The 27,462-nt window shown below is 38.7% G+C and overlaps 1 pseudogene; it reads right to left on the bottom strand.

Annotated features, from left to right (window-relative positions):
• Window positions 1–15,904: 15,904 nt before the first annotated feature.
• Window positions 15,905–27,462, bottom strand: part of LOC103120773 (uncharacterized protein C1orf50-like) — a 125,761-nt pseudogene continuing 114,203 nt past the window's right edge.

Here is a 27,462-nt window from a genome sequence, read left to right as displayed (position 1 = left end):
CACCATTCTAAGGTTTCCTTTTCATTCAGAAATACTGAAATACAGGGAGACACACAGAGGGAGAGACATCTCAGCTTTAGAGTGTCCTTTCATGCCACCTCCCATGTGGTGTCAATACCTAAACTTAACACAGTCTCACTCAAATATGTGGCAAGACCCTATCCTGTGACCTAATGCTTTGGCCTGTGTTTACAATATTCCAAAACAAAGACTAGAAAACTGGAACCTTTAGTTTGGATCAGAATAAATGGAAAAATACTTGACTTTGGGAAGGGTAAGATGATTTGATTTAAACTATGTCTCCAGTTAGGGGCAACAAGGACTATAGTAGTATTGAGACTCCCAAAAGAGACAAGCATGATCTTTGTGCCTTAGTTGCTTCCCTTGAGCTCAGGTGGTCCTAGAGAGCTGTGGGAGTGTAAAGTAGGAAAATCAAGGAAGTCATGTCACAGAGTCTGGACCAATAATGAAGGCAAGGGAAGGGGCAGGAGGATGTGACACTGTAGAAGATAGAAACAAAAGAGGTAATTTTTAAGATTTATTTGTTTGACTTGATAATCACCAGTTTATTCTTAGTTTATTTTCCTTAACCTGAGGATAACAAGCACAAAGCAGAAATGTGATTAGGGGACTACCAGATGAGCCAGGGAAGATACCAAGTTCATGGGCATTAACATCAGTTCTAGTACATTTGAAATCTGAAGTTGCTGCTGCTATTCTTCCTTCCCCTGTGACATGGGCGTACAAAGGGTCATAAAATAATCTTCCTGGGAGGGGTTGAAGAAGAAAAATCAGAGAGAAAAGAAAAGGTAGGGGCTGACCTCATGTTTATGCAGTGTTTCCTGGAAGGTTCTGTCATGAGACAATGTTACAGAAACCAGAAAGAAGGGCTGTTTTGACAAACCTAGCTTGGATTGGAGAAATCTATGACAGTCTAGACAGCAGGGACTGAGAGATTAATGGAGAACTTCAGAGAATGAATCTTCTATCTTTTTTTTAAAATGTTAAATATTTTATTCATTTTTAAATATTTATTTATTCCCTTTTGTTGCCCTTGTTGTTTTATTGTTGTAGTTATTATTGTTGTTGTCATTGTTGGATAGGACAGAGAGAAATGGAGAGAGGAGGGGAAGACAGAGAGGAGGAGAGAAAGATAGACACCTGCAGACCTGCTTCACTGCCTGTGAAGCGACTCCCCTGCAGGTGGGGAGCCGGGGTTCGAACCAGGATCCTTATGCCGGTTTTTGTGCTTTGCGTCACCTGCGCTTAACCCGCTGCGCTACAGCCCGACTCCCGAATCTTCTATCTTTTAAAATTTTGTTTATTATCGGATAGGGACAGACAGAAATTGAGAAGGAGGGGGAGATAAAGAGGGAGATAAAGATAGATAGACACCTGCAGCTTTACTTCACCACTTGTGAAACTTCCCCCACAGGTGGGGACCAGGGGCTTGAACCCAGGTCCTTGCACATTGTAGTGTGTGTGCTTAACCAGTGTGCACCACCGGTTAGCCCCGAGAATGAATTCTTTAATTCTGCCAATGAGCATAATATTGAACACATATTCAGATAGACAAGTCTGTGCACTCTCTGTGTCTATTCTGTTTAGTGGGTTGTCAGCTGAGATCCATTCTAGGCAGTTTCACTGTACATTCTTTATTGCAAATATTTTTGCTGCATAATTCATTGATCACAAGACTATTCTTCTGTAAAATCAGATACTATCACAGGGCTTGGGGGATAACCCATTGGCTAAAGCATATGCTTTACTATTGCATGTTATCTTGGGTTCAATTGGTAGCATCATGTGAAAACACCATGGACAGCAGCAAGGGAACTCCATTGATGGTGGAGTATAATGTTTTCATGTTTATCCCTTTATTTTTTAGTTTTTTTAAAGAGTTTTTCTTTCAATGTTACAGAAACCAGAAAAAAGGGCTGTTTTGACAAATCTAGCTTGGATTGGAGAAATCTATGACAGTCTAGACAGCAGGGACTGAGAGATTAATGGAGAACTTTAGAGAATAAATCTTCTATCTTTAAAAATTTTGTTTATTATTGGATAGGGACAGCCAGAATTGAGAGGGAAGGGAATTATAGAAAGGGAGAAAGGATCCAGGTGGTGGTGCATGTTACAGTGTGCAAGGATCCAGGTTTGAGTCCCTGTTCTCCACCTGCAGGGGGAAAGCTTCACGAGTGGTGAAGCAGTGCTGCAGGTGTCTCTCTGTCTCTCTCCCTCTCTGTCACCCCCTTCCCTCTCAATTTATGACTGTGTCTATCTAATAAATAAATGAAGATTTAAAAAATAAGATAAAAGAATGTGAAAAAAGAAGAAGAGGGAGAAAGAGAGACACCTGCAGCACTGCTTTATTGCTCGAAAAGCAGGTGCATCACCACCTGTGTTGGTATGTTTCTAGTTCTGCTTCTGGGATCCCTTCTGCTACATTGCTTGACGTTGTGGTCTATTTACATGGTCATTCTGTTACATTGGTTTGGTTTCACTCCCCCTGCCTCCGGGAGATTTTGGTTTAGTCCTTGCCTTTTTGCGCTTCTTCCTTCTCCCTGCCCCCTATCCTACATACTTCCTTGGTTCCTGACTCTTCTGCCGGAGGAGAGAGATGGAGGAGAGAACTGTGTTATAATAAGAAGAGTTTGTTGTACTGGTCTCCGCTGGTCAATAAAGAAATACTGCTTCTCCACTCAGCCATGAGTCCCTGGTTGTGTCTCCCGCCATGAAGCTAGCCCGGCATACTGGTGCCCTGAACTCTGACTGACACACCTGGCCCCTACTTCTTCCTTTATATTTCAAAAATATAATATAAAATGGGACTGGGGAGGTGACTTGACAGTATTGTGCATGCATGAGGCTCTGGGTTTGTTCCTTAGCAGTGCATTAAAAAAAGAATAAATATCATAAAAAAATAAAAGAATGGGGCTGCATAGTAGTGCATGTAGTTTGAGTGCACATGTTACCATGCACAAAGACCTAGGTTCAGGCTCCCAGTCTGCAGGGAGGAAGCTTTAGGATCTGTGAAGTAGTGCTGCAGGTATTTCTCTTTCTCTTTCCCTTTCAGTCTCCTCCTTTCAATTCATCTTTGTCCTATCAAAATTTTAAAAAGGGAAAGAATGGTCTCCAAGATTTCTGAATTCCTCTACAGGCACCAAGCCCCTGTGAGAATCCTGATAGAAAAAAAATTAATAAAAGAACATTATGGAACAGCAATGGTCTGCAGTGAGTCAACATACACTGCCACTTGAGGAAGACTAGTCCTGAAGTAAGTGCAGCTTAGAATGTTCCTAGCTATGACCGTGGAATACAGAGCTTACACAGGCTCCTGTGCTAAATAGGAATAGACATGGGTCCTGGGTCAGACTGCTGGGGTCTACAGTTAATAGTATTTATATACTTTTTGCATATTTGTGAGCTACTCTCTGTCCTGATTCAGCTTTCTAGTTGTAGTCACAACTCTGACACTATCTTCCTAGACAATACTTATAGCCCACCTGCATGTTAGCTATCGGGCTCTGGCAAAAATTAGTAAAGTCATGGGCCCCTTGGAATATACCTAAAATAGACCTGCTAGCTTCCTTAAACATAAAGACCCCAAATCTCATTTGCTCTATTCTTTACCTTTAGGTTCATAATTATTAAACAATTTTTTCTAATCTATGTCTTAATGATTTTCAGCCACCAAGTTGCAGATGCTACCATGATTCAACCTGACTTCCATGGGCAGACGACCTCACCAATGTGTCCTGGAACTCCACCTCTCCAAAGACCTACCCCACTAGGGAAAGGCAGAAACTTGCTGGAAGTATGGCTTGACCTGTTAAAGCCTATGTCCAGTGGAGAAACTATTACAGAAGCCAGACCTCCACCTTCTGCACTCTATAAAGATCTTTGGTCCTTATTCTCAGTTACATAAAGAATAGGGAAACTTCCAATGCAGGGGATGGGATACAAAACTCTAATGGTGGGAATTGTATGGACTTGTACCCCTCTTATTCCATAAACTTGTCAATCATTACTAAGTCACTAAAATAAAAAAATAAAAAAAGTAAAAATTATGAGGGTCCTTTAATTATTTACTAAATTTATTTTACTAAGAAAAATATTGGAGCCAAGTGGTGATGTACCCAGTTGTGCACATGTTACAATGTATAAGGGTTCAACCCCCTGGTTTCCAACTTCAAAGGAAGGTTCAAAAGTGGTGAAACAATGCTACACGTGTCAATTTCATTCCATCTCCCTTATCCTCAATTTCTCTGTACTATTGAATAAAAGAAAAAAAAATGCTACCAGGAGTGTTCAGGCTGATGCTTAAAAAAAAAAAAAAGAGAAAGGTGACATTGTATTAGTGAAGTAGCTCACTTGGAAAGTGCTGTTTGGCCATATACATTATCCTGCCTGGCTTGAGCTGGACCCTTTTGCTGTACTGAAGGAAGCTTTGATGTATGGTTTCTTCCACGTGTTCTCTGCCTTTGTACTTCAATGTCTCCACCTGCCAAAAAAATAGTTTTACTTTCCCAAACCAGGATTCATATAAATGAGATTTATTTTGCATTTTGAAAGTTCTTTAGATTGTTTGTTCTTAGCATACTGACACATGTCCCTTGATGAACAATGTTGTTCTATGAGAAAAGTGAGCTCAAGTTTGGTCTTTGAAGCACTTGCCCTGGCCTTCTCCTCCTCCTCCTGCTCTACCAATATAGTGCCTTTAAGAATAAGAAGCCAACCTTTAGGGCAAATCAATATCAGCTTGATAAAGCCATCAATAATGCTGTTAACTAGAAGAATACTAAAAATATAGTGCATTTAATTTTCATGTCAAATTCAGCATCTGTTTAATAAATTTGGTAAAGGCAGCATTAAAAACAAGCTATTGTTTTTAATTAAAGAATTGAGAATTAATGCTTTTAAAGACTGTTGTGAATCATTAGACACCTCTTTTATATTTGCCATAGCTTAGTAAACTTTGGTTTTGTTTGGTGAGAGAGCTGACTGTGTTCACTGAACAATTTGCAAACTGATAATGTCTTTATTTTTTAGTATACTACTCAATCTTACTTTACACTATCTTGTTTCACTTTTCAGTAAGTTTTATATCAACTTGATGTATATATATATATATACATTATATATATATATATATATATATATATGTATATATATATATATATTGCACTGATTCAAGACAGTTATGGCAAACGCTAGAAGAAGAAGAAGACAGTTATATCTATGAATATTTGCTACTATGCAGACCAAACCTGAAACTAAACTAGAAAGTCAAAGTGTCAACCAATTATATTATCTTTCATGACAAAATTGCCTTACAGCCAAGTAGTTATTCAGTGAATATGCTCATGGAAAATAATTTATAGCATAGAACTAAGAGTGAATATATCAACCATGCTGAGATTCAGATATGCCCCTCAAGGTTTTTCTGTCCCCCAGAAACTCACTAACAAGACTTATGTCTCCTGCTGACTACTGTGTCTACCTCAGGAGACTGTCAAAATTGGTGGACAGACAGGCACTTTTTTGCACTTACTTGTTTAATTTAATGATGCTCAGTTTATTCTTCTTATTTTGGTTTCTTTTAGTTGAGGGGGTTAAAATGGAAAGAATGCTCAGAATGGTAGCTCTATGAAGGTTAACGGGATAGAAGAAACCTCATTTTCAGTTCCTAGGACACACTTTCCTCTTTTTGTTGCCAGCTGAGACCTAGAAGCTACTTTTTCAAGAGAGAATGGAGCCTTTTATTTCTCTTGGTTTCTGTGTTGTGTGACTCAGCCCCTGTTGGAGCTGAAACTTGATATAAAGCCACAATAGGCTGAGTCACACATGCTGTTTTTTAGGTTTCCCCTGACAGTACCTTGTTTGGAAAGAATTATAACAGAAAGTTAAATGAATTCCCTCTGGCCAAGGACTTGAGTTAGAAATGCTTATTTGAGGAACTTTTTTTTTCTGTTTAAATTATCCACTGATATAAATAAATGTTTATGAGTATTAGGAAAATTCAAACAAACAAATAAAACCCTGTATATTTATTGCAAATAGAAATATGTTAGAGTGTTGTTGTGTGCTGCGGAGAAGAGAGAGAGGAGGTCTGGAGTGAAAAGGGAACACAAATCTTTATTTGCGCTGGCACCTCAGAGTTGGGTGCTAGAGAAGTAGGTTGGGCCACGTGGAGGTAGCAAAAATGGCCGCCTCACGCAGTAACCTTTCCTGTGTCTGAACACTGCAGTGAAGTGCTGGCAAGAGAGCGAGGTGTGTAAGAAGAAGGGCTTTTATAGGAGTAGCTTTCACAAGAATGGGAAGGGGGAGGAGTAACCATAGCACTCCAGGATAGGATAATAAATCTTGTGAGAATGGGAAGGGGGAGGAGTGACCAAAGCACTCCAAATATTGCGGGGAAATAGACAATGCCCTGAGGGCACAACATGGTGAAACAGGCACTCCGAGAATGTCCCAACATCTTGCGGGAACTAGCAGTAGCCTGAGGGGACAACATGGCAGATGTGACTGCATCTGCACAATATCCCAGCACTAGAGGTTCTATGGAAGAACTGAGGGATGGGAAAGAGGTTGCCACTTTCTGAATAGAGGAGATTAACAATTTTCACTAGCTCAGATACAAACACATTTTTCTTTTTTAAAAATAGTACTTGGTTAGTTCTTGCAAAAGTTTTGCCTCTTTCTAGGCATACTGAAACACCCAAAATATTAGGTTCAAATAACAGCACTATGATTAATGCTCACCTCATCTCATGTGACTAGAACTACTGAAAAAACAAAAGCATCTCTTGATATTCAGGAACTGGGAAGACATACTGAAATTCTGCTAAACATAAAGTCACATAGAAAAGGATTCTAAGGTAAGAGAGAAAAAAATAAAGAAAATTTCATGGTTTTGCCTAACATACATACACACACACACATACACACTCACTCACTCACACATACACACCGACATTTTTCTCTTGATTAATATGAATGACATCATAGCACTACTATTTCACTTTATAGATAAAATTTTTGAAGCTAGCCAGATCCAAATTGCTATTATTTTCAGTAGCATCCAAATTCAAGGCAAAATTCTGCCTGTTAACCCATGCCCAACTTCTATGATTAGTATTTTGTCACATTTTCTTTTTTTTTAAAATTTATTTGTAAAATAGAAAATATTGACAAAACCATAGGATAAGAGAGGTGAAGTTCCACACATTTCCCACCACCAGAGTTCAATATCCCACCCCTTCCATTGGAAGCTTTCCTATTCTTTATCTCTCTGGGGGCATGGGCCCAGGGTCATTACGGGGTGCAGAAGGTGGGAGGTCTGGTTTCTGTAATTGCTTCTCTGATGGACATGGGCATTGACAGATTGATCCATACTCCCAGCCTGTCTCTATCTTTCCCTACTGTGGCAGGTCTCTGGAGGGAAGGGGTCCCAGGGTACATTGGTGAGGTCATTTGTTCGGAGAGTCAGGGGGACGTCATCTGCAACATGTGTTTGGAATGTGTATTCTTTTGCTTCCTCCTTTCTTGTGAGACTTGGTTCAGGAGTTCTCGTAAGGTGGGGTTGATGGTGGCAAATTCCTTTAGTTCTTGAATATCTGAGAAAACTTTTATTTATTCCTCTTATTTGAAGGATAATTTTGCAGGATCCAATATTCATGGCTGAAATTCTCTCTCTTTTAGAACTTTGAATATGTCATTCCACTCTCTTGTTTTCTTTAGAATTTGTTAAGAGAAATCTGATAAAAGTCTTATAGCTCTGCCTTTGTATGCAAATTCTTTCCTTTCCCTAGCAAGCCAGCAATTTTTTTTCCTTGCCATTGAGTTTTGGTAGTTTTACAATAATGTGCCTTGGCATTAGTCTTTTTGTATTTATAAATCTGGGTCATCATTCTGCCTCTTGGATGGGATTATTCTGATGGTTTCCTAAGTGAGGAAAGTTTTCAGCTGAAATTGCTCTGAAATGGACTCTGGGTCTTTGGCCTTGTCCTCCTCTTCAGATATACCTATCACTCATATTCGATCTTTTGATGGAATCTGCAATTTCACAGAGAGTTGCTTCAGTCTTTCTAAACCATTCCTCTCCCTCATCTTTGAATTGAAAGAGTGGGCTGATTGTATCTTCTAGACTGGAGATTATTTTTTCTGAATGTGTGGATCTACTTGCTAAGCCTTCTACCTGGGCATGGGTTGCAGTTAGAGTGTCTTTTACTTCCTGGAGTTCTGACTGAAGTTCTTCTTTCAAGATTTGACGATTCTTAGTGATCTCTGTTTTAAATCCCTCTCTCATGTGTTTTAATTCCATAGTAACATGCTCTTTTAATTCTTGCTTAATTTCTTGGAGAGTCCTCATAATGAGCTCTGTGAAGTCTGTCTCTGAGAGTCTCTCTAAATCTATAATTTTTTGGATGTCTTCTGTTTCATTTTTGTCTGGCTTATATGGTATAGTTGGCTGTTTAGTTCAGTTTTTCTACTTGTGCATTTTTTGTGCTGGTTATTGATGGCCAGCAGGTGGTGCTATTGTGATCTCTAGGTTTCTCTTTGTATGATCTGAGGCATGTGGGATGGGGTGTGGGTGTGGTTGCTTTGGGAAGCACAAATGCCCTGTTTTATGTCCTTGCCTTGAATTCAGAAGGCTAACCCTCTTCCCCAAGTCAAAGACTGAGAGGTTTTAAGCCCCTGTCTCTTTTCTTCTGGCACTAGGAACAATGTTACTTGCTTGCTGCACTTAAAGTGAAATTGACAAAATGGTGCTGCTCAGCACCTGCACCACCCAGAGCTCTGATTTGAGTTTGCTGTCCTTCAACCTGTACTTGCTCCCCTTTTTGCTCCAACCGCATAAAGATTAGACTTTTATCCATGCAGCATGTGAAATAACATATTGTGTTATATTTTCTTAGAAATTTCATCAACAGTCTAACTCTATAATTCTTTCAAGAAGCAAACTGATAAATTTTCCAAGAGGATATGAATATTTACAGATTTTTTAATTAAAATTATTTTAAACATTAAAAGAAAAAATCAGGTTAACATAAGGCTTCTTCTCAAAATAGTAATTATAAGATAAAAAAACAATATGAATGTATTGCAACCAAAAATTATTATTCATGTGAAAAGAAGAAAAAAAAACCATTACAGAAATGCTAGTGAGTCATGTAACAAGAAGGAAAAGGAAAAAGCAGAGAGAGGAGAGGAATAAAAGAGAAAAAATTGAATAATGGAAGAAAGGTGTGTTGAGTAGAAGAGAGGAAGGAAAGGAGGAAAAATGATAGTTATAAATGTCTCATAAAATAAGACACATAGGGTCTTCTACCTCTAGAGAGGTAGAAGAGAGACTCAATAGCATCACATAGCTTTGGCATATGGTGGTGCTGTGGATTGAACCTATGATCTCTGGGGCTTCAGGCTTACAAATTCTGTGGTCTAACAGGCTGAGTTGCTAAGGTATCTTCCCAGTCCAACTATTGTTTTTAATACATGTCCGGTGTATTTTAAATCCATCTCTCTCTTTCTCTTTCTCTCTCCCTGGAGAGAGAGATGGTAAGAGAGGAGGAGAAACATCAGAGCACTGTTTAGGTTGGGTGTAAGATGGTACCAGAGTTTAAAACTTTAGCCTTTGGGGCGTCGGATATGTTAAGTTTCATGTTCTAACAGATTGAGCTATCTCTCTGACCCTATGTGTCTTATTTTATGAGACATTTATAACTATCATTTTTCCTCCTTTCCTTCCTCTCTTCTACTCAACACACCTTTCTTCCATTATTCAATTTTTTCTCTTTTATTCCTCTCCTCTCTCTGCTTTTTTCCTTTTCCTTCTTGTTACATGACTCACTAGCATTTCTGTAATGGTTTTTTTTCCTTCTTTTCACATGAATAATAATTTTTGGTTGCAATACATTCATATTGCTTTTTTATCTTATAATTACTATTTTGAGAAGAAGCCTTATGTTAACCTGATTTTTTCTTTTAATGTTTAAAATAATTTTAATTAAAAAAATCTGTAAATATTCATATCCTCTTGGAAAATTTATCAGTTTGCTTCTTGAAAGAATTAGAGTTAGACTGTTGATGAAATTTCTAAGAAAATATAACACAATATGTTATTTCACATGCTGCATGGATAAAAGTCTAATCTTTGTCAACACTTGGTAATGTCAATATTTAAACATGTTAGATATTCTGATGGGTACACTGTGGTACCTTACTGTGATTTTAATTTGTTTTTTCTGATTATTAATTATATTGAACATATTTACATATCTTCATTATTTATTTTTCTCATTTTTTTCCCTCCAGGATTGTCTGGGGCTTGGTGCCAGAAATACAAATCTATTGCTCCTGGCAGCCATTTTTTAAATTTTATTTGATAGGACAGAGAGAAATTGAGGGAGGAGGGGGAGATAGAGAGGGAGAGAGAAAGATAGACACCTGCAGATTTGCTTCACTGTTTGGGAAGTGTCTCTCTTGCAGATGGGTAGCAGGTGCTAGAACCTAAATCCTTACATGGGTCCTTGCTCTTTATACTACATGTGCTTAACCAGGTGTGCCATGACCAGGCCCCCCATGTCATTTTTTTTTAATGTATATTGAGCTCTTTTGCCTATATTTTGCTGTTTTGCTTTACTTCTTTATAGTAAGCCAAAAGATAACTCCTTTTTACATTTGGATATAGTCTGTTAAGTAGGTATCTGCCACTTTTAAGTAACTGACCTCTAAATTGTAGCTGAATATGTGGGTGGAATTTAAGAAAAAGGTCTTATGTAACTCTAATCTGTGATATCTATTCAATTTTACAAGAGAGATTGAAAGAGGGGAGAACACTGCTTGAAATCCATTCCAAAAAAAAAACAAAAACTTTTGTTAGGACATCAAAAGTCTGACAGGTGAATGAACAATTACATGGCTTAATCTGAAATGTTTATTATACATAGTTTCTATTACTGCTGTGACCAATTAATTCAACACAGTGGATTAAAAACAGCACAGATTTATTATCTTACAAGGTCTGTTGGTCACAGGTGTAAAATGGGTTTCACAAGGGTAAATTCCAGGTGTCAGTGGAGACACTTTCTTTCTGGGAGCTCTATGTTAGAATCCATTTCCTTAACTTTTCTATGTTGTAGAAAACTCTTGAAACCTCTTGATTTGTATCTCTTTTCCCCTTCTTCTTCTTCTTCTTCTTCTTCCTCTTCTAGCGTTTGCCCTTCTTCCGTAGCCAGTCAACAGCATCAGGTTGAGCCTGATGTAAAGTTTCGAGACCTCCTTTGAATCTGGAGAGGTGGCAGTCGTTGACTATGTGGGTCATAGTCTGTCTGTAGCCGCAGGGGCAGTTCGGGTCGTCTCTGGCTCCCCAGCGATGGAACATAGCGGCGCACTGGCCATGGCCTGTTCGATAGCGATTGAGGAGAGCCCAGTCATAATGTGCTAGGTCAAAGCCGGGTTGACGCTTGCAGAGGTCTGTGATGAGGTGTTTGTTCTTTACCTCAGCTGACTGCCAGCTCTGTTTCCAAGAGACTGCAGTGATATCAGTCTGAATCCTTCAGTCTGGTTCCTTTTTTTTTTTTTTTCTTTTTCCATTTTTTAAAAAGTATTTATTTATTTCCTTTTGTTGCCCTTGTTTTATTGTTGTAGTTATTATTATTGTTACTGATGTCATCATTGTTAGATAGGACAGAGAGAAATGGAGAGAGGAGGGGAAGAAAGAAAGAGGGAGAGAAAGACAGACACCTGCAGACTTGCTTCACCGCCTAGGTGGGGAGCCAGGGGCTCGAACAGGAATCCTTAAGCCAGTCCTTGCGCTTTGCACCACATGCACTTAACCTGCTGCACTACCACCCGACTCTCTCTTTTTCCATTTTTTAAAGACACTTGTGGTTACACTGGACTCTTCCAGGATCATCATCTTAGTAACAACTGTAATTTCACTCATAATCCTAATTCTTCTTTGTGATATGATATCTATACATACTCTAAGAATTAGGATGTGGACATCTTTGGGAAATTATTGCTCTGCTTATTTTCATATTTTTAGTAGCTTTAAAAACATTTATTTTTTTTTATTAGGACATAAATTTCTGGTCTAAATTGCATCAGAAGATGAGGTCTTCTATAGTATCTGAGGCAATCTGACAATGTAATGACAAGAGATAAAGTTGACAGTTAAGTAGAATAATTGCCTTATATTGGTGGAGATCTTGGGACAGAGATAAATTATGTACCTGGAAAGTGACAGGGCTCAGACTTGAACCCAGGTTCTTTGATTTTTACTGGCTATACTTTTTGACTCCTGCAAGTCAGGGAAGCTAGAATATTAAAATATGGGAGGCAAGAGGGATACTTAACTAAAAAGACACAAAACTGTAATGAAAGCTATCACATTTTGAAGATTTATTAGAGGGTGATATTAAAGTAGATCAAGCAGAACACAGTGAATAGTGGCAAGGACAAGGTAAAGAGCCATGACCACTTTCATTCAATTTTTGTGGAAAAGTTGTTCATGATCAGCATTAAGTAGCATACTCCCTTGAGTACCAAAGTAGCTGAGTGGAGAATTCAGGAAGGTGGTCAGAAGAAGCACTGTTCAGAAACACTGGAGATGAATGCAAACTCTCTCACTCAGAAGGATGAGTGAAATCAGCCTAACAGTGGTTATACTGGCAGAGGCTGAACCTAAAAATTGTCTATCTGATCTTCCAGTTATAACTGAGTGTCCAGCTTGATAAGGCCTATGTATGAGTAGGGATGACAGTGAAATCTGGGGTTATGTAATTTTGTGATGTGTAAGTGATATATATGAAGACAAAAATTAAAACAACAGGTCCATAACTTTAAGCTTCTGAGGACTCATTTGGGTAGCAATAGCACAGGTTTCAGAAATAGGCATAAAAGCTATTTCTTTTTTTTTAAATTTATTTATTTTTTAATTTTATTTAAGAAAGGATTAATTAACAAAACCATAGGGTAGGAGGGGTACAATTCCACACAATTCCCACCACCCAATCTCCATTTCCCATCCCCTCCCCTGATAGCTTTCCCATTTTCTATCCCTCTGGGAGCATGGACCCAGGGTCATTGTGGGTTGCAGAAGGTAGAAGGTCTGGCTTCTGTAATTGCTTCCCCGCTGAACATGGGCGTTGACTGGTCGATCCATACTCCCAGTCTGCCTCTCTCTTTCCCTAGTAGGGTGGGTGTATGGGGAAGCGGAGCTCCAGGACACATTGGTGGGGTCTTTAGTCTAGGGAAGCCTGGCCAGCATCCTGATGACATCTTGAACCTGGTGACTGAAAAGAGAGTTAACATATGAAGCCAAACAAATTGTTGAGCAATCATGGACCCGAAGCTTGGAATAGTGGAGAGGAAGTGTTAGGGGGGTACTCACTGCAAACTCTAGTGTACTTCTGCTTTCAGGTATATATTTTGCAGTAGTTTACGGATATGTGTGAACATATGCTGTCTCTCACAAAAACTGGTGTATATCTAGGTTTTGGGACTTTGTTAGAAAGTGAACCACCTGAGATGAAATTAGAGTATACTATGAAAGGAAAGGTCTCACCAGAGTAATGAAGTTGAAGGGTTGTCATTCCACACGTGAAGTCTCTGGACACAGTCTGAAGTGAAGCATGTTGAGGTGGCAATCGTTGCATTGATTAGGTTGTGATCGGCAGATGCAATATTTGATATGGATTGGGAGAGGCATATGGGAAAGTGGGCCCTATCCAATGGTTCTAGGACTGGGGGAAGTAGAGGCTCTATAGTGGAGATGTGAGGTTCCTGCTGTAATTTGGTGAGGTCCTGCTTTTAGTTTCCCTTTCAGCTCTTCTTACTCAACTTCTGTTGATGAGTGGGATCATCCCATACTCATCTTTATCTTTATGACTTAGCTCACTTAACATAATACCTTCTAGCTCTGTCCAAGATGGGTCAGAGAAGGTGGGTTCATTGTTCTTGATAGCTGCATAGTATTCCATTGTGTATATATACCACAGCTTTCTCAGCCACTCATCTGTTGTTGGGCACCTGGGTTGCTTCCAGGTTTTAGCTATTATGAATTGTGCTGCTATGAACATAGGAGTACACACCTCTTTTTGGTTGGGTGTTATGGAGTCCTTGGGGTATAGCCCCAGGAGAGGAATTACTGGATCATATGGAAGGTCCATGTCTAGCCTTGTGAGAGTTTTCCAGACTGCTCTCCACAGAGGCTGTACCAATTTACATTCCCACCAGCAATGTAAAAGGGTTCTTCTATTCTCACAACCTCTCCAGCATTTGTTGTTGCTGTCCTTTTTGATGTATGCCATTCTTACAGGAGTGAGGTGGTATCTTAGTGTTGTCTTAATTTGCATTTCTCTGACAATCAGTGACCTAGAGCAGTTTTTCATATGTTTGTTAGCCTTTTGGACCTCCTCTGTAGTGAATGTTTTGTTCATATCCTCTGCCCATTTTTGGATGGGGTCATTTGCTTTTTTGGTGCTAAGTTTGCTGAGCTCTTTATATATTTTGGTAATTAGTTTCTTGTCTGATGTCTGGCATGTGAAGATCTTCTCCCATTCTGTGAGGGGTCTCTTGGTTTGTTTAATAGTTTCTTTGGATGTGCAGAAGCTTTTCAATTTGATGTAGTCCCATTGGTTTGTTTCTGCTTTAGTCTTCCTTGCAATTGGGTTTGATTCATCAAAGATGTCCTTGAGGTATAGGTGGTAAAGTGTTTTACCAATGTTTTCCTCTAAGTATTTGATTGTTTCTGGTCTGACATCTAGGTCTTTGATCCATTTGGAGTTGATTTTTGTTTCTGGTGAGATAAAGTGGTTCAATTTCATTCTTCTGCATGTTACAGCCCAGTTTTCCCAGCACCATTTATTGAAGAGAGCCTCCTTCTTCTATTTAATCCTTTGGGCCCCCTAATCAAAGATTAGATGTCCATAGGTGTGGGGATTTATTTCTGGGCTTTCATTTCTGTTCCACTGGTCTGTGTGCCTATTTTTGTTCCAGTACCATGCTGTTTTGATGATGATGGCTTTATAATATAGTTTAAGGTCTGGGAGTGTGATGCCTCCATTTCTGTTTCTTTTCCTTAAGATGGTTTTTGCAATTCTAGGTGTTTTCAGGTTCCAGATAAATAATTGTAGTGTTTGTTCTATTCTCTTAACGAATAAAAGCAATTTCTTTCTTTTTTTTTTAGTTCAACTAAGCCAAGTTGTTTATTATCCTCTATGACCCAACATTCTTGTTCCCAGACAGATGTGAATATAGTGCCACTGTTAAATAACTTTTTTAAGATAGAGGGTAAGAGACAGAGGGAAGAAAAGAGACAGAGAGAGACCACAGTACTAATCTGCCACTTGTGAAGCTTCCCTTTGCATTCTGCTCACAAAACTTGAACCCAGGTCCTCAAGCCCAGTTGCTCATGCATGGGAAAGCATGTGTTATATCAAATGAGCTGTCTCACTCGATATAACTATTTATCAACTGATAAATATTCTTAAACCAAATTTCTTTCTTTTTGGTCATCACCAACCACTCTGGGTTGACATTTCATATGGGGTGGTGAGAGGAAAGGGGAGAGAAGGAGAGAGAAATGAAGGGGTGTGGGTAGGGGAAGGGGAAGGGAGAGAGAGAAGGAAGAGAATGAGGATGGACACAACAGCATTGAAGCTTCCCTCCCCTCAGTACCGTGGTGGCCAGGCCTTTCAGCCTCAATCTTAAACACTTCCAGTAACAAAGAATAAAACACAGTTCTTTCTGGCAGATTCTTCAGAGTCTCTGTGAGAAGAAGAAATTCCTCTTTCTCTAATGCTTTGACTTAAGGATACGTGATTTTCTGGGTATCTGTAGTCCAGAGAAGATTTAAAAAGAAAAAAGGGGGGGCTTGATTCATTATACCAACTAAAAGTGATAATGACAACATTTATATTCACACAGACTTCCAAGATGTTCACGGTTCATCTACATGCCATCAATTTTCATGTACATCTCATCATGGCAGAAAGGTGTAACAAGGAGGCAAGAGATCCTTGCTATGAGAACACTGTCAGAATCCACTCTCAGTGAGTCAGTCTCTGAAGGTTGGATTCAGTGTGTGGAGGCAGGGCCATTGGCTGGTTTAGCAACTTATTCACTATGCCAACTTTGGCATCTTGCTTCTCAATATCTTCATATGGAATCCAAGACATAGCTTGTAGGCACCAAGGAAGTCAAGTGGACAACTTGGCCCCCATTCCTCTGGTGAAATAATGGAAAAATACTTTTGACCACTTTCCCGCTATAAAGGTAATAAATTTTTCCAGGTTTTTTTTTTTTTTTTTCTTACTATATTAGAAGCTATGTGGTGTAAATCAGCATCTCTGTGAGCACCTTCCAGTACCATCCTGTCTTGTTGTTGCAAATGCTGGATTTGCTCAGCTATGACTTGTTCGGATGAATTCATCAGCCTTCTGTATCTGCTTTGCGAATGCCACGAGGTCTAACGGTCGCTGGCCCGGTTGGTGTGGTAGGGGCTCACCAGGGCTAGGCCGCTGGGGGTCAGGGTGAGCTCCAACAGTGGTTCTCCCTGACTTGTCGACTTGTCATTGACTGAACTACTTGGTTTCCAGCAAGCTCCTTAGTCCGGACCAGAGCTGCAGAGTTCTCCATGACAACGACTTCAACTCACTACCAGCTGGTGAAGCGGAAGAGCATGTGCATCTCTCTCTCTCTCTTTTTTAATTGTCATTATATATGCAATTTCTATGTGTTATCCAGAAAAACCCAACAGAGAACAAAGTAATTCCCTCTTTAACAATGTCAAGTTGTCTCATTTCTGCACTTTGTTATTCAAAGTCTGACCGCTTTCTTCCAACTTATACTCTATGGAACTGAAAAATCATCTCTAGGCATTCCTAGTTCCTGCTTTAGAGGACCTGAGTTTCCTGATTAGACTACAGGTTGTAGGGCTAGGGAGATATGCAAATGACTTCCATATCTGAGGCTCCAAGGAGTTTTAGATTCTGTCCCTAACACCACTATGAACTTGTCTTTTCACTTTGGAACTATCTATTGAGTACCTCCTGCTAGGATATGAGGGGTCCCAGGTCAGGGCCAGAGGCCTGAACAGATTAAGAGATTGTGTCTAGTGATCTACACCAGAAGCAGCATATATACTATATTATATTTACAAAGACATCAATTAAAATTATGTGGGATAGCATCAATATTTAAAAAATTAAAGGTAAACATTTTGTAGATAGCTATCTGCACTATTCCAGCCTTTAGGTCCATCACTGGTCAACAATTTCTTTGGCTTTGTATGTTAACTCTCTTTTCAACCACCAGGTTCCAGATGCTAGCATGATGCCAACCAGACTTCCCTGGACAGACAACCCTACCAATGTGTCCTGGAGCCCCGCTTCCCCAGAGCCCTTCCCCACTAGGGAAAGAGAGAGACAGGCTGGGAGTATGGATCTACCTGTCAAAGCCCCTGTTTCCCCAGTGGGGAAGCAATTACAGAAGCTAGACCTTCCACCTTCTGCATCCCACAATGACCTTGGGTCCATATACCCAGAGGGTTAAAGAATAGGAGAGCTATTAGGGGAGAGGAGGGGATACAGAGTTCTGGTGGTGGGAACTGTGTCAAGTTGTACCCCTCTTATCCTATGGTTTAGTCAATGTTTCATTTTTATAAATAAAAAAAATTTAAAAAATTAAAGGTAAACAAAAGTAATTGAAAACATGACTTTTAAAATGAAGACTGAAAAATAGTATTTTGAGAAGTTCTTAATGATTTCTCTTTCCTCTCATTTCCACCTTCATTTTTTCCCTACATTCTTGATTGATTTTTATGAGAAAATGCAGGCTTCAAAGAATCCTTTCAAACCTTGAGGAAATTATTGTAGTATTTTGTTGGTAATACTGAGCTGTTTAACCATTTTTCAGACTATGGCCTGTTTTCTAGGATTACTAAGCCAGAACAAATAAACCAGACTACTGGTTAATGTGTAACAACAAGAAGAACTATGAAGACAATTTCTGAGTGTCAGGGAGACTGTATGTTGCAAGGTTTCATTTTGTCACTTGGGATCAAAGCTGCAATCTTCATTCTCTGATGTTCCCCAGAGCCTTACACACAGTTTTTTCTTGTTCTCATGAAGAGTATCAAAGGAGAGCTGCATGTGTTGTATTCTCTTGTCTATTTCTCAAACATTTTTTTTAGTTGCTACACAAAAATCTCCTTCCTTTTACACTCAAAAGCAAGAAATATTTACTTGCAAACAGATTTATGCAAATGAATCCCCTTTGGCCTCCTGCTATTTCACTAGACATTTGTAGATAGATGTGTTTGGATCTCAGTGTGGATCCATTTGTTATTAATACAACATTTATCATGTTCACATGCATATGCAATTCTGGTCAATTTGGTTTATTGTTGAAATAAGAGGCTGTCCTTGGAATAGAGACTTCTATAAAATATTAAATGTGTTAATGACTTACCATTTAATCACTTTTCACATGGGCCAACATTGCCTTATGGTTTGGTAAATGTCAAGAGTACCGGTTATGTGATTTTTGAATGACGCTCTATGGCTCTCTGAATCTGGGCAGGACCCATCTGGTCACTTGAAGATTTCAGCATATGGGTCATTGCATGTCTAGTAAACACTTGATAAACTCAAATTGTAACTAATATTGATACCATTCAAATTGGTACCATAAGTTCTTTTTATCAATAGTTGGCAGTAAGCCTCAGAGCAGATGTGGCTTCTTTTGCCTTGGTGCATATGAAGTAGGAAGAACAGAACAACAACAAGGAAAAACAAACAGAGGGAAGGGGAGGGCAAAATGGACAGATTAATACAATCAAATGTTGGTGAACCATGGCAACCTTAAAAAAGACTGTTATGCTCCACTTGCAGGGTGGAAGATTCATGAATGGTGAAGCATTGCTGCAGATGTTTCTCTCTCCCTTTTCATTTTTTCTTCCTTTATCAATTCCTCTGTCTTATCAAATAAATAACTAAGAAAAAAGCTGTTGTAGATATTCTAAGTTAGACATGACATTTTAGTAACCACAAAACAAAATATAGCACAGTGATAATAGAAAACATATATGTAGTCCGTGAGACAATCATAGAAAACCACCCAAATAAAGTAACAAGCACAAGTAATTAGCAAGAGTCAACAAGAAAGTCAAACAACTTGAAACAAAAAACAGAATGGTTATACATAAACTTCATGTATCATAATCACTCTAAATTCGATTAAGTTCACCAATCAAAAGATTTGGAGTGACTGAATCAATTAAAAGCAAGACCCACCTATTCTTTGTATTCAGAAAATATACATCTGAAAGAAAGAAAAACAGAAGCTCCTATGACAGGCTGGAACAAGGTATTTCAAGCCAATAATACAGAAAAAAGGGTCAGGAAAAGCTGTCCTACTATCAGACAAAATAGACATTCAGGCAAAGAAGGTGATAAGAGATAGAGATGGACACTACATATTGGTCAGAGGATCAGTACTACAGGAAGACATAACTATCATATATATATATATATATTACTAATATGAATGCACACAAATTATATTACAAATGCTTACAAAACTCAAGGGAGACACCAACAGCAACACAATAATAGTAGGTGACCTCAACACAGAACTCACAGCAAGAGAGAGATCATCAGGACAAAAATTCAATAAGGAAGTAAAAGCCTTAACTACATTCATAGATGAGATGAACTTAATAGATATATTCAGAATCTTTGATTCTCAAAGAAAAGAATATACATTTTTCTGAAGTTCACACAGGAACATTCTCAGTGATTGACCATGTGTTAGGACCCAAAGAGAGCCTTAATAAATTTGAACATTGAAATTATAAAGAACATCTTTCTTGAACATGAGGTGGTGAGATTAGAAATTAATCACAAAAAAGAAATAAATACCTTCAAGCTATGGGGAATAAATAGTATTTTTATGAATAAAACCTGGGTTAATGAAGAAATCAAAATAGAACTTAACAATAAAAATGAAGAGACCAAATACCAGACCCTGTGGGATGTGGCAAAAGCTGTCCTAAGAGGGAAGTTTCTAACAATATGGGTCCACATCAATAAACAGTGAAGATCTTAAATAAGCTGATATCACAAATGAGTTAACTAGAAAAGGAACAACAAAGAGACTTAAAAGTTAGCAGGAGGAAGGAAATAATCAAAATCAAAGCAGAAATTAGTGAAATAGAATCCAGAAAGATGATCCAAAGATTAATGAAACCAACAGTTGGTTCTTCACCTCCTGCACTGCTGGTGGAAATGTCAATTGGTCCATCCTCTGAGGAGAACAGTTTGGAGAACTCTCAGAAGGCTAGAAATGGACCTACCCTATGATCCTGCAATTCCTCTTCTGGGGATATATCCTAAGGAACCCAACACACCCATCCAAAAAGATCTGTGTACACATATGTTCTTGGCAGCACCATTTGTAATAGCCAAAACCTGGAAGCAACCCAGGCGTCCAACAACAGATGAGTGGCTGAGCAAGTTGTGGTCTATATACACAATGGAATACTACTCTAGCTGTAAAAAATGGTGACTTCACCATTTTCAGCCGATCTTGGATGAAGCTTGAAAAATTCATGTTAAGTGAAATAAGTCAGAAACAGAAGGATGAGTATGGGATGATCCCACTCTCAGGCAGAAGATGAAAAAAAAAAAAAAAGATCAAAAGAGAAAACACAAGGAGAACCTGAACTGTAATAGGTGTATTGTAGTTTATGGATACCTGTGAATATATGCTCTGTCTCATGGAACCTGGTCTATATCTAGGTTTTGGGACTTTGTTAGGAAGTGAACCACCTGGGATGGAATTAGAGAATACTATGAAAGGAAAGGTCTCACCAAAGTGATGAAGCTGAAGGGTTGTCATTCTACACCTGAAGTCTCTGGACACAGTCTGAAGTGAAGTGTGCTTGGGTGGCACTCGTTGCGCTGATTAGGTTGCAATCAGCGGATGAAATATTATTTGATAAGAATTGGGAGAAGCATATGGGAAAAGCATATGTGCCCTACCCTAGGGTCCCAGGACTGAGGGAAGTTTAGGCTCTATAATGGAAATGTGAGGTTCCTGCTGTCTTAGGGTTCGAGAAGACAATGGATAGGTACTGTTATCATCACATTATTTTGTAATTGGGTTAGCTTTGAAAAGTCCCTTTGTTAGACATACAATCAATTTTCCCCCTCTCATATTAATTAAATAGTGATTTATATTACTACAATTTAATAGGTGTGTACATAAACACCATTCCCATCACCAAAAGATTGTGTCCCATCCCATGCACCCGCCACTACCCCCCAGCCGGCCCAGGAAGCCTCATGTCCATCCTCCCGAACACCACAGGGTTTATACTTTGATACCCTACTTTCAGTTTAGTCAGATCCTGCCTTTAGTTTCCCTTTCTGATCTTTCTCAACTTCTGTTGATGAGTGGGATCATCCCATACTCATCTTTATCTTTATGACTTAGCTCACTTAACATAATTCCTTCTAGCTCTGACCAACATGAGTCAGAGAAGTTGAGTCCATTGTTCTTAGTAGCTGCATAGTATTGTATTATGGGTATATACCACAGCTTTCTCAGCCACTCATCTGTTTTTGGGCACCTGGGTTGCTTCCAGGTTTTAGCTATTATGAATTGTGCTGCTATGAACATAGGAGTACACACTTCTTTTTGGTTGGGTGTTATGGAGTCCTTGGGGTAGATCCCCAGGAGAGGAATTACCGGATCATATGGAAGGTCTATGTCTAGCCTTGTGAGAGTTCTCCAGACAGATCTCCACAGAGGCTGTACCAATTTACATTCCCACCAGCAGTGCAAAAGGGTTCCTCTGTCCCCACAGCCTCTCCAGCATTTGTTGCTGCTGTCCTTTTTAATGTATGCCATTCTCACAGGGGTGAGGTGGTATCTCAATGTTGTCTTTATTTGCATTTCTCTGACAATCAGCCACCTGGAGCAATTTTTCATATGTTTGTTAGCCTTTTGGATCTCCTCTGGAGTGAATGTTTTGTTCCTATCCTCTGCCCATTTATGGATAGGGTCATTTGCTTTTTTGTTGCTAAGTTTGCTGAGCTCTTTGTATATTTTGGTGATTAGTCTCTTGTCTGATGTATGGCATGTAAAGATCTTCTCCCATACTGTGAGGGGTCTCTCTTTTTGTGTGATAGTTTCTCTGGCTGTGCACAAGCTTTTCAATTTGATGTAGTCCCATTGGTTTGTTTCTGCTTTAGTCTTCCTTGCAATTGGGTTTGATTCATCAAAGATGTCCTTGGGGTTTAGGTGGGAAAGTGTTTCACCAATGTTTTCCTCTAAGTATTTGTTTCTGGTCTAACATCCAGGTCTTTAATCCATTTGGAGTTGATTTTTGTTTCTGGTGAGATAAAGTGGTTCAGTTTCATTCTTCTGCATGTTACAACCCAGTTTTCCCAGCACCAGTTATTCAAGAGAGCCTCCTTCTTCTGTTTAATCCTTTGGGCCCCCTTATCAAAGATTAGATGTCCATAGGTGTGGGGATTTATATCTGGGCTTTCAATTCTGTTCCACTGGTATGTGTGCCTATTTTTGTTCCAGTACCATGCTGTTTTGATGATGATGACTTTATAATATAGTTTAAGGTCTGGAAGTGTGATGCCTCCATTTCTGTTTCTTTTCCTCAAGATGGTTTTGGCAATTCTAGGTGTTTTCATGTTCCAGATAAATGATTGTAGTTTTTGTTCTAGTCTCTTAAAGAAGTTTGGTGGAACTTTGATGTGTATCACATTAAATTTGTATATGGCTCTGGGGAGAATATTCATTTTGATGATATTTATTCTTCCGATCCATGAGCATGGGATGTCTTTCCATTTCTTGGTATCAGTTTCAATTTCCTTGAATAGTGACTCATAATTTTCAGTATACAAGTCTTTCACTTCTTTGGTCAGCTTTACTCCTAGGTATTTTATTGATTTTGCTGAAACAGTGAATGGGATTGATTTCTGGATGTTTTCTTCAGATTTAGTGTTTGCATAAAGAAATGACTCTGATTTTTGCACATTGATTTTGTAGCCTAACACCTTGCTATATTGCCTAATAACTTCCAGTAGTTTTCTGCTTGATTCTTTAGGTTTTTTTATGTATACTATAATATCATCTGCAAATAGTGAGAACTTGACTTCTTCCCTTCCAGTCTGTATTACTTTGATTCCTTTATCTTGCCTGATTGCTATGGCAAGAACTTCCAACACTATGTTGAAGAGTAATGGTGACAGTGGACAGCCCTGTCTAGTCCCTGATCTGAGAGGGAATGCTTTCAGCTTCTGTCCATTGAGTATGATGTTGGCTGTAGGTTTGCTGTATATAGATTCCACTATCTTGAGGAGTTTCCCATATATTCCCATTTTTTGTAGGGTTTTAAGCATGAATGGGTGTTGCATTTTATCAAAGGCTTTCTCTGCATCTATTGAGATAATCGTGTTTTTTGGCTTTGCTTTTATTGATGTGGTGAATGACATTGATTGACTTACGTATGTTGAACCAACCCTGCATTCTTGGGGTACATCCCACTTGGTTGTGATGAATAATCTTTTTGATATGCTGCTGTATCCAGTTGGCCAAGATCTTGTTTAATATTTTGGCATCTATGTTCATCAGAGATATTGGTCTGTAGTTTTCCTTTTTTGTTGTGTCCCTATCTGCTTTTGGCTTCATAGAAGGTGGGAGGGAGTATTTCTGTTTCTTCGATCTTATGGAAAAGCTTTAGAAGTATGGGTACTAACTGTTTCCTGAAAGTTTTGTAGAATTTGTTTGTGAAGCCATCTGGTCCAGGACTTTTATTGTTGGGGAGATTCTTAATAACGGTTTCAATTTCTTTGTCTATGATTGGTGAATTTAGGTTTTGTAGTTCTCCTTAGTTCAGTTTTGGAAGAACGTATGCTTCTAGGAATTCTTCCATTTTTTCCAGATTTTCTAGCTTGGTTGTGTATAGTTCTTCATAGAAGTTTCACATGATTTTTGGATATATGTGGTGTCAGTTGTGATATCTCCTCTACTGTTTACAATTCCATGAATTTGAGCCTTCTCCCTTTTTTGTTTAGTGAGTCTGGCTAGGGGTTTGTCAATTTTGTTTAATCTTTCAAAGAACCAACATTTGGGTTCATTGATCTTCTGTATGGTTCTCTTATTTTCAATGTTGTTTATTTCTGCTCTAATTTTAGTGATTTCTGTCCTTCTGGTTGCTTTAGGGTTCCTTTGTTCCTCTTCCTCTAAGTACTTGGGGTGTGCAGTAAGGTCGTTTATTTGAGCTTTGTTTTGTTGGTTAATATGTGATTGTATGGCTATGAGTTTCCCTGTCAATACTGCTTTAGCTGTGTCACGAATATTTTGATACGTTGTGTCTTCATTTTCATTTGTTTCCAGGAACATCTGAATTTCTTGCTTGAGTGACTCTTTGACCCAGTGGTTTTTAAGGAGTATGTTGTTTAGTTTCCAAATTTTGTGACTTTTAATAATTTTCTGTTTGTTGTTAAATGTTAGTTTTACTCCACTGTGGTCTGAGAAGATACTTGGGATTATTTCAATGCTCTTGAATTTATTGATGCTATCTTTGTGGCCTAAACACGTGGTCTGTCCTTGAATATGTGTTGTGTGGATTTGAGAAGAATGTGTATTCCAGTTTTTGGGGGTGAAGGGCTCTGAAGATGTCCAGGAAGTCTAGTCTGACCATCTCTTCATTTAATTCTCTTGTTTTTTTGTTAATTCTCTGCTTTGTTGATCTGTATAAGTGTGAGAGTGGAGTGTTAAAATCTCCCACTATTATTGTATTACTATTGATGTATTTTTGAAGTTCTTTCAGCAGGTGCTTGATGTATTTAGATGGTCCCTCATTGGGTGCATAGATGTTAATAATTGTTAAGTCTTATTGGCTGATTGATCCTCTAATCCTTGCCTATCTTTTATTACTTTATTTAATTTTAAATCCATTGTGTCTGAGATGAGAATGGCTGTTCCTGCCTTTTTTTGTGGTCCATTAGCCTGTATGATAGTTTTCCATCTTTTCACTTTAAGTCTGTGTTTATCCTGTTGTTTCAGATGGGATTCTTGCAAGCAGCATATGGCTGGGTTATGTTTTCTGATCCATCCTCCCACTCTGTGCCTTTTGATGGGTGAGTTTAAGCCACTGACATTTATTGATATTATGGATTTAATGTATTGTAGTGCCATTGTTCAATGAATTTTTATTTGCTCTCATATATGGCAAGTATTATAGTGAAGTTTTTATTTATAAGAGGTATTTTAGAACCTCTTTCAATGCCGGTTTGGTTATGGTTGCTTCCTTTAACTGTTGTTTGTCTAAGACGGTTTTGATCCCTCCATCTAGTTTGAATGAAAGTCTAGCAGGATATATTATCCTTGGTTGAAACCCTTTTCCATTCAGGGCTTGATAGATATCTTGCCATTCTCTTCTGGCTTTTAGAGTTTGAGTGGAGAAGTCTGCAGATAGTCTTATGGGTTTTCCCCTGTATGTGACTTTTTGTTTTTCTCTTGCAGCCTTTAGGATCCTTTATTTATCCTTACTCCTTCTCATTGTCACTATGATGTGTTTTGGTGTCTTCAGGTCTGGGTTGATTCTGTTCAGAACTCTCTGGTCCTCTTGAATCTTAATGTCCTTTCTGTTCTTCAGGTCTGGGAAATTTTCTTCTATAATTTCCTCTAGAATTTTTCCTTCCCCTTCCTCTCTTTCTTCCTCTGGCAGGCCAATTATATGAATGTTACTTCTTTTGAGATCATTTTGAGATCATATGTCTTTGTTGTTGTTTTCAGTGTCTCTCAATCTCTTTTTGAGCTCTTTAACCTCTTTCTTAGTTTTCTCTAACTCATCCTCTGTCTGACTAATTCTGTTTTCTGCTTCTGTTAGTTTGCTTTCCCTTCCCTCAGCTGATTTCTTCAGTTCAGCAATTTATGCTTTCAGTTCTCTAGCTGCCTCAAGATAATCAGTATTTTCCTCGAGGATCTCAACTGTTGTTTCCCTAATACTGCCATTCCTTTCCTCCAATGTTGTTTTCATTTCTGTGATTAATAAATTTATTAGTGCTTGCATATTTTTCTTATCTATGCTTACTTCTGGATGATTTGTAATTTCTTCTGGACTCTTGTCTTCATTCATTGTAGTAGCAGTTTTATTTGCTCTTGATCTACCCATTTTTTTGATTAATGTGTTTCTTATTTTTATGTTATGTTGTTCCTCAGTTTTTGTGTTTTGAGTACAAGCAACACTGTACTAAATACCTTTATGACAAATGCAACCACCAACCTCAGAAATTACAATAGCAACTGCAGCAAGGATTGAAGCAGTTTAACCACTACCAGTTAGCCAAACAATGTCTCCAGTCCGTGAAAAAATAGCAACCAAGTCCAAGTGAAGAAGAAAGAGAAAGGAAAGGAGTGTTAGCAAGAATAGATAGTTATGCAAATCTACTATCCACTGTATATTCTAGGGGTAGCAAGAGGAGAAAGGGAAGTAGAGCAGAGATACACACATAGAGAGTCCACTCTGAGTCAGATTTCTTCCCCAAAATAATTCACAAAGGAGTATCAGTGAATTCAGAAAGCCAAGGAAGGAGGAAGGAAGAAAGGAAGACAAGAAAAAAAAGGAAGAAAAACAAGAGAGAGAACAGAAAAAAAAAACATAAGAGAAAGAATTGTAATAAAGGAGCAGTGAAAGGAAAGTTTTTTAATTAATTAATTAATTAATTTTATTTTATTTTTTAATTAGCTAGGAGGAGGGAGAAGGGGAGAGTGGGTAGAGGAGGTAGGAGTAGTGCAACAAGTTCCTCTTATAATGGATAAGACGCCTAGTCCCCTAGTACTGGAAAATACAATAAGAGTTAATTCTGGTCATCCTATGGGGGGGAAAGAGATACACCTTTATATAATATTAATAATAAAATAGAGCAGGGTAAAAAACCCTGTCCCAGATTGCCTCAAGCTGCCTGAGCAGAGGCAGCTGATTGTTAAGAAAGTAAAACAAACAAACAACAACAACAAAAACCCCAAAAACCAAAAAAAAAAAAACCCCACCTCAGGACAGTCTTTCCCTTTTGTAGATCCAATAGACCATTTAGAAAGAAAGAGGGTTGAGGGTTTCAGAAAGAAATAGACTTGGAATGGAACCCCTGTTGAGCTAGGAATCTTGGTAAAGAAAGAAGCTCAGCAGAGAAGCTTGCTAGGAGCAGCTCTGGCTCCCAGGGACTGGTTATGTGGGGGGGGGGGGGCAAGGGTGCACTTTAGGAATAATAAAAAAATTTTCCTTTCTTTTTTCCTCTATATTCTAACCCAAACTCGGCTATATTTGCCCCCTTGTTGTCACAGCTAGGACTCCGAATTCACTGTCCTTCTGAAGGCAAAAAATCCTACCGTTTCCAGTTGTTGTCAGAACTCAGACCAGAAGCT

This window comes from Erinaceus europaeus, chromosome 10, assembly GCF_950295315.1.
Source record: "Erinaceus europaeus chromosome 10, mEriEur2.1, whole genome shotgun sequence".
In the NCBI taxonomy this organism is placed as follows: Eukaryota; Metazoa; Chordata; class Mammalia; order Eulipotyphla; family Erinaceidae; genus Erinaceus; species Erinaceus europaeus.
Note: the sequence above shows the minus strand (reverse complement) of the source record. Positions and strands in the feature narration are given on the sequence as shown.